Source organism: Harpegnathos saltator, unplaced genomic scaffold (assembly GCF_003227715.2).
Source record: "Harpegnathos saltator strain DR-91 unplaced genomic scaffold, Hsal_v8.6 scaffold254, whole genome shotgun sequence".
Lineage (NCBI taxonomy): Eukaryota > Metazoa > Arthropoda > Insecta > Hymenoptera > Formicidae > Harpegnathos > Harpegnathos saltator.
The window spans coordinates 359,593-367,500 of record NW_020230044.1 but is presented as its reverse complement, the minus strand read 5'-3'; the positions used below and the strand labels follow the sequence as shown (position 1 = coordinate 367,500).

Sequence of the window (7,908 nt, the reverse complement as noted above, 5' to 3'; positions counted from 1 at the left end):
TAGTTTATTCTCCCTGTCACTTTCATTCTTGAATATCGCGTGCTTTGGAAATTCCACCACTCTTATAATTCCACCAAAGTATGATAATGCTTTCAATATCGAATCAGCGGGAATTTCGAACGAAGCCACGGAGCGAACGAATCTCTTCGCTGCGTAATCCGCGCGATCGTCCGCAAAATTCCCCAAGATAATATCGCGATAAAGGCATGACTCTATCCGCGCGAGCTCGTCAATCTTCCCGCCAGCGTATTCCGCCAGTCGATCAGTCGACAGGTTGCGGCGAATCTAAAGGAAGGAGGAGGAGGAGGAGGAGGAAAATCTCAAACAACAGCGCGTAGAACCCTAATCGATCGGCGCCCTTGACACGTGCTCCGGTTACTCGTGGCGAGTCAATGCCAGAATAATTACACGCGGGAATCTACAGTGGCGAAATGCCTCGGAACGACGAACCGCTCGCTTAACCTTATTAAACATCATCATGTCAAACATGTGTGTACACACACGCGGCGCATAATCGACTGTCCTACTTACTTTATCTCTATTCGCTGGGAAAACGATAAAGACACAAAGTTTGTACTTTCCTCGAAAACTCGAACTTTGCCTACTTTCCTACCTCCGTCGTACGCGTACTATTTGTCCTCGTTCGTCAAATTTCGTCACTGTCTCTCGCCAACATCGTTTCCAGAGACCGTGCATATACATATCACATTGTCTTATACATATATACATGACGATGTCCTTTTTCCGATATTATTCCGAGATCCTTCTATGCACGATGCAAAGAGTCATCGGCGAGAGCTTACACAGAACACAGAACGAGAACGTGCACGACGGTGCACGAAAAGGTGCGCGTACTTACGTCCCCCCCCCCTCCCTCTTCATCTCCCTCGTGTCTCTCGTGTCCTATATACGAACGCGATCCTAGGCAGAGGCCTTTGGCACGTGCCGTGCTCCCTCGCGCCAGCTCAGTGCCGAGATAATTACAATGTTCCGCGTCGTTCACGGACGATCGGGGAAGCGGCGCGGCGCGGCGGGGACGTGCCGTGACTCGCCCACGTGCTGTACGCGTCGTGAAACTCGAAAGCGGCCGTTCACGTGGCCCACGTGGTGGATACCGTCTCACGCTTTCACAACGTGGCCGCCCCGTTCATTCCGTCGTCGACGTGGGTCATCGCCCTCTGCGTCGTCGTCGTCGTCGTATGCAGCTTGTGTAACGCGAACCCAAACAATATGTAGGTCGCGCCTATTCCTCCCGCTTTTGCCGCGCCGGATTACGTCAACGATCGGCGCGTTCCGCTGTCCGAAAAAAAAGGGAGAGAGAGAGGGAGAGAGAGAGAGAGAGAGAGAAGGAAAGAAACGCAGAGCCAGTCCTTTTCTCTTTTATGGTCGCGACTTTGTCTCAATTGGACGCTTCCTGCTTGTGTCCTATTTCTACTTTGCTCTTGCTAAAAAGAGCAGAGAGAGAGAGAGAGAGAGAGAGAGAGAGAGTCCCCCGGAATTTGCTACCACACCACGACAAACGTATGACGGTGCGGTAATCGGGCTAAAATGCATAGCAGCCGCGCGACCGTTATCGCGGATGTAACTCGCGGAACTCTCTATAATAATATACCGAAGATAAGATATCGATAATCCGGCATTGCTTGGGCGGTCACGCACGAAACGACGACAATGACAAAGTCGGCTGGCAAAACTTGCACCTAGTGGCATTCTCAATGGCATTACGATGCGCCACTTTAGACTCTAGCCAATTAGCCCCTCTTTAGACCGCACGCGTTATCTGCCGTACGAATGCGCGCTTGTCGCGTTTTCGATGACCGAGCGCGCGCTCGATACAAATAACGTTGGAAGATAAACGGCTGACCTTGCTGAGCGAAGAATCGATAAGAGTTGTAATTCACATGTGGTAGCCTTGGGCTGCGTGTACGCGCAGCTCGCGCAACCTTCAGTCGATTAACTCGTCCGGCGTGATAATTCGTCCGAGCGATCACCCGATTAATTCGCAATCAATTAGCCGCGAATCGATTAACTGCGTCCCGAGGAACTGCTCGCACGGAATTTCGCCAACTGCTATCGCGCGACTCGCGTATGTCGCGATCCAACTCGACGCGCACTCGACTGAAGTGTGTGAAGACACTGGGCGAAATTATAACGAAATTATAACGAAATACGCATAGGATAACGCGCGATCGCGTTGATACTGATAATTATATGTAATGAGAACACGAGAGAGAGAGAGAGAGAGAGAGAGAGAGAGAGAGAGGGAGGGAGGGGGAGAGAGAGAGAGAGAGAGAGAGAGAGAGAGAGAGAGAGAGAGAGAGAGAGGAGAGAGAGAGGAGAGAGAGAGAGAGAGAGAGAGAGAGATACTCGAAATCGAGATTCTCAGAATCGAGCGTCAGCGTTCCCCGCGTTGTTAAACACACGAGAGTTTCCGAATGTTGCGTATACGCGCAGCCTTCACGCAGAAATTTCCGCTCGTGAAAAGCAAGTTGCAAACATATTCGTCGAAATAATTACACGCGCAGGGGACGCTCGTGCGCGCGCTCGCGCATCGCTCCGCTTATTATTATTTTATCGAGTCGAGAGAGCGAGCTGACTCTTTCGCGCGAAACTCAACTCGTAAACGCTTATGCAACCGCGCGCGCGCGCTTTCCCCGAGATATTTCTACGCCGATTAACAGCATCCCCCCGACGTCGAAATCCAGGAAGATGAAGAGATCAGCGAGAATTTCACGCGAATCGTGCTCTTTGTGCCGTCGATCGCCGGGTCAACGGGTCACTCACGCCTCGGCTATTCGAACTACCCCGTCGTTATAAGGGACTCGCGCGATCAAACGCCCGAGGAGAGAGAGAGAGAGAGAGAGAGAGAGAGAGAGAGAGTGTTATTTGTTCGACGTGCTGCAACTTTATATCGCAAATCGCAATTTGCCCCGCCGTTGGATTTTACGTTTCGCAAAGCGCGAAAAGCCTCCGTTTTAACCGGTCACAAGGACCTTCCTTCACCACGTGAAGGATCCCGATCTCTCTTTTCTCGACCTCTCTACGCTCTTGCGCATCAAACGTCTTCTTTCGATTTCATCTGTACAGATAGATTCGGTATTGAGTAAAAGTAAACAATAGGATCTTGCGTCACGTTGTTAAAGGTGATCAGAATTCAATTCTACCAAAGTACAGTGGAATACGATGCAACGCGATGACGAGATTGACCACGGCGTGCCGCGTGCAACGTGCCGCTCGTTGCTGCAACCAGGAAACCAAACGAGCCAAAGTGGAATTGAAAATTTCTCGCGATCGTGACTGCGGCGAATATGCCAATTTACGAACGAGGAAAGGGCAAAGAGATAGCCGCGGCTGATCCCGCGAGATATAACCGCGAAATATACAAATCGCATCGCTAAAAGGTCGAAGGATTACGTTCAAAGTCCGCTCGTAATTAAATGCTCGAATTGAGTCAAGTTGTAAGGTTTCGGTGCTCCAAACTTGGTAATAATTTGCGAAAACATGTGTTCATGTCATCTCTCTCCCTCTCTCTCTTGTCTCATCTTGTAAACATTTTGATGTGATTGACATTACGCTTCTACCTCTTTCCTTAAATAAATCAACGCAAACAATAATATAATGTGGCGAGAGGCGAGAGTTAACGCGCAGCACTCAAAGAGCGGAGTTGCGAGAGATGCAACGAGAGCGTGCACTTTCTCTCTAGTAAAAGTAAAAGTTGCTGCTATCGCCGGCGACGAATGTGATCCAGCAACGAGTTGCTGGAGCATCGTGATCGCTTTACTTTCAGAATACTTTCCCTCGCGTTAATAAATGAGGTAATAGAGAAATTATTTCGCGACGAACTCAGGTGTCAGTCGCGCTGACCTCTCTCCGTGACGTCGTCGATTGTCGTCGACATTTTATCGACATTTAATTAAGGCACACACGTTGCCCGTTTGTCACACGACGTGAAATCTATTCACGCGCCTGCACGGATGTCGCCGAACAAGCGCTGGGAGCTTCAACGTTTCCGTAGTGTAGTGGTTATCACGTGTGCTTCACACGCACAAGGTCCCCGGTTCGATCCCGGGCGGAAACATCTCTCTTTTTGAAGTCTCCATTTTTGCTTGTGCTGGCAAAAATTTGAACTGCAAAAAACTTGTTTCCGCCCGGGATCGAACCGGGGACCTTGTGCGTGTGAAGCACACGTGATAACCACTACACTACGGAAACGTTGAAACCGTTCCTGTTATTTGAAGTAGACGACTACCCACAAACGAGCAAACGGATGTGTACAAACCTGACATTCCGATATAAATTCCGCGTAAGTGTCGCATACGTACACAACTTGCACATTTTCGCGCAAATCGAGCGCGCGTTTAATTAATCTAAGCGAGTCATGAATAAAAACCTCGGCAGAATCTGCTCGCGGATACTAACACGTTTACTACCATGCGCACACGTGTGACGTACTGATTTTCAGAGAGACCGCGCGACATGACAGCGATAATTCTTTTCCTTCCCCACGTCCACATATAAATAAATTAAATCTGCTCTATGCACATTATTTATGTAAAAAGAATATATATATATATATATATATATACATATATATACATATATACATACATACATACATGTATATGTATGTACAAGGTGACCTGCGACGGACAGTTTTTTCTAACAGTAGAGCGACAGTAGAGATCCTACCGAGAGCAACGACGAGTTTTGTGTCGTTTAAAAATCTTTGCTTTGCGTAAAAGTGAGATTTCATCGAAGGAATTTCGCGCGAGGACAAAGGTGGATTTAGGAAACGATCATCTTTGTGTATACGAGAGAGATCTCCGCGCACATGTGGTGGCACGAGAGAGCGCGATGGATCGCGCCAGGGTAGGGCAGGTCGAGCCGTCTCAAGGCCAGTTAGGCACAAGGGCAGCTTCAGTCTAGTGTGAACTCGACCGCGCCCTTCGAGGTCGTGCCATCCCATTCTCGCACACGCATCTCCAATTTTTTTCTTCTTCAACGACGAGTCTCAACGCGGCCGCGAGTCTTCCAGTCTTTGTGCTTTAAGCGTCCGAGAATAACGAGGACGAGGACGAGGACGCGGACGAGGATGAATCGATCGCGACAAAGACTCGACAATCTCGACACGCGTCTATTAATGAAATTAATTACATCGCTCGTCTTAATTTCGTATTAACACCCGTTAATCGGTTGTTTACACACGGGTCCGATACACAACTGTCGCTTGCTCACGTTCGAGCGCGTCTCGTTCTATCGAAATGCGATTGGCACGAGTAACGCTCAAAAATCGCGCATAGGCAGTAGCGACCAAAATTTTCCTCCAGAGACTTTTCGTCGCCGGCCGTCGAAAGGTCGTCGTTGATTAGGCGCGAGAAGCGAGAGACGGCTATTGTCATCGACGAATTAATTGCTCGTCTCGTAGGACGAATAAAGCCACGGGCGCGTATCTCCCGCCTCTCGCAGGCGCCTCCCGGCCCGACCAAGTACCGAATCACTTCATAATTGGACGTCACGCGATAGGGAACGACGAACGCGGATCAAGGTCCTGTCGATGAAAGAGGCGAGATTGCTTCGACGAACGAACCGGGGCCTATTTCGAGTTTACGAACACAGTAAAGCTATCGATTACCGGTCGGCCATCGAAGGGGAAAAATCACTCGGACAGATTCGCTCTACGTTCTTCTCGATAGACACCCCCTTAACCCCTCCCCCTCGAGCATATTGTATCTTACCGAGCGGAATAAACTCCTTCTCACTGTCATCGGTTAAACGCCAGTAAAACCGTTCGATCGCTTTCCCCTCCCGACTTCTCCAACGACGAGAGAGCAATTGTTTCTACCGCAAGTTTCGCCTTTGCGATTCGATTAGCAAGTTTTAACGGACAAGTTTCATTCAATTTGCGATACGTTCCCTCCCCCGTCGAGAGAAAGAGACTCTGCTGAGATGAGAACGTGCGCGTTTCGTTGCAAGTCGAAGCAACACGGAAATACGTGAAGAGCGCGTCGCTCGCTCTCCCGATTGTTCGCATTCGAGCGGTATAATATAACAACAGTATAAGTTATAACAACAAGTTATAACAACAGTAGTAACAATAATAATAATAATAATACCGCGTCATTTTTTTTCGAGCAGTGTAACTTTGGCCGGAAGGTTTCTCAGCGGTGGAGCGGTTTCAAGAGCGTTTCGAAAGGGGTTGAGAGGCAGCCGATTCTCTCTCCGTTTGAACCTTGGCTGCGAGCGAAGCGCGAGTAGGACGGGCAGAAGGGCAGCGGTGAAGGCGCGAGAGAAGGAGGGAAAGGGAGACAAAGAACCGAAGGAGCCCTCGTTCCTTAGCGCGCTGCACGCCACGCTCGCTCTCTCGGCTCCCGGGGTTAACGCACTACGGTAGACACAAAAATCCCCCCAAGGTCGATGCATCCCTGTCGGTCTGTCCGCTCCACGGTTGACCGTCTCCCGCCCCACCCCTCGGTCAACCCCCTCGGCTCCTCACCAGCGCCCCTCCAACGGGGCAGACTCACCCACGCGACCGATCTTGCTGGACTTCAGGGCCGTGCGAACGAAGACACGCGTTTCTCACGCGAGACCCGTAGCATTTCTGACGTAGCATTGATTTCTAGCTCAATCGCGAGAAAAGTCGCTAGGCAGGCACTAGGCAGGCGCAGGCGCTAGACTCGCGCGAACTCTCTCTCTCTCTCTCTCTCTCTCTCTCCTCTCTCTCTGTACCAATAGATGCGCAAACACCTTGGATTCCTTGAGAGATAATTCATCTCGGAGAGTGACATTTGAAGAGAAAAATAATTTTTCTCTTCAAATGGAGAAGAGACAATTAAAGTTCTCCTTTTTTTTATTTTTGTAAACATTCGTATCGATAATAATCTGATAAAGAGACGTACGCGCGCACAGACTGTGTCGGGTGTACGGGTAGTGTTGTTGAGTCTCTGAAAATCGTCGAGTGCAAAATGGCCGTGTTGTATCGGTCGCGCGTTCGAATCACGAGCACTCTGTACACGCAGAGAGAACGCAGAGGAGGAGAATAATCGAGAGCAAGGATCGTGTATGGATTGGCGTGAAGCGACGAGAGTGCATCGGGTGAACGGCCGGCCGTGCATCCAGACACTGCAGACGTCCAATAAAAATATCTTACGTTAGTCTCTCTCCCTCCTTCTTTCTTTCTGTCCTGACTGTCGCCTACCCTCGTTTATCGCCAAATTATTTTGATTGTCGAATAACCGCGAACGATGCTTCTTACTAACGTCGGCTTTCTCTTCGAATTAAGGGACGAGCAGCACGAGAGTACTCGCAATTTCGTCGTACGTTCGCAATCACTAAAGAATGAAGCAAACGATAACGAAAAGCGATGCGCAAATTTTGCGACCGGGAATGAAAGAAGAAGAAAAAAACTTTTTAAAAGAAGTTTCTTCTTAAAAGAAGAAAAAAACATACAAGGACCCTCTCTCTCTCTCTCTCTCTCTCTCTCTCGACTAGCAGCGATCAAGATTCGCGTACAGTTTCCGAAACACAATTAGTCGGGTATTGCCGACTATGAGATATTTCTAGATTCGTACGATCTACGAGTCTTAATCTTGGACGGCAACGTTTAAAGTGCCGCGTCGCGACATAAGCAATGTTCCAGATGGACTTTTGTACCGTCGAGTCGAGTCGAGTCGAGTCGAGTCGAGCCGAGCCGAGCCGAGCCGAGAAGCGAGGCGTGCGCGCGCTATCTCCTCGTTATTGATACGACCGTAGGACAATGCACCCGTTCTCACCCGCCGCGAACGCAAATAAGTACACGGAAAAACGATCGGGGAGCTTTTCAACTCGTACTGCCGGAGATCTATGATCCGCGCCTCTGCGGATAAATCCCACGGGCTTCTCCTACGCCGCTATAACACACAACGCGGGACA

The 7,908-nt window shown here is 49.5% G+C and overlaps 2 non-coding genes across 2 annotated transcripts; one reads left to right on the top strand and one right to left on the bottom strand.

The window, feature by feature from the left end:
- Positions 1 to 4,005: 4,005 nt before the first annotated feature.
- On the top strand, positions 4,006 to 4,078 carry TRNAV-CAC (transfer RNA valine (anticodon CAC)). Its single transcript has one exon. It is a non-coding gene; the product is annotated as a tRNA-Val (tRNA).
- Positions 4,079 to 4,139: 61 nt separating this feature from the next.
- On the bottom strand, positions 4,140 to 4,212 carry TRNAV-CAC (transfer RNA valine (anticodon CAC)). The gene has a single exon. It is a non-coding gene; the product is annotated as a tRNA-Val (tRNA).
- Positions 4,213 to 7,908: the final 3,696 nt, after the last annotated feature.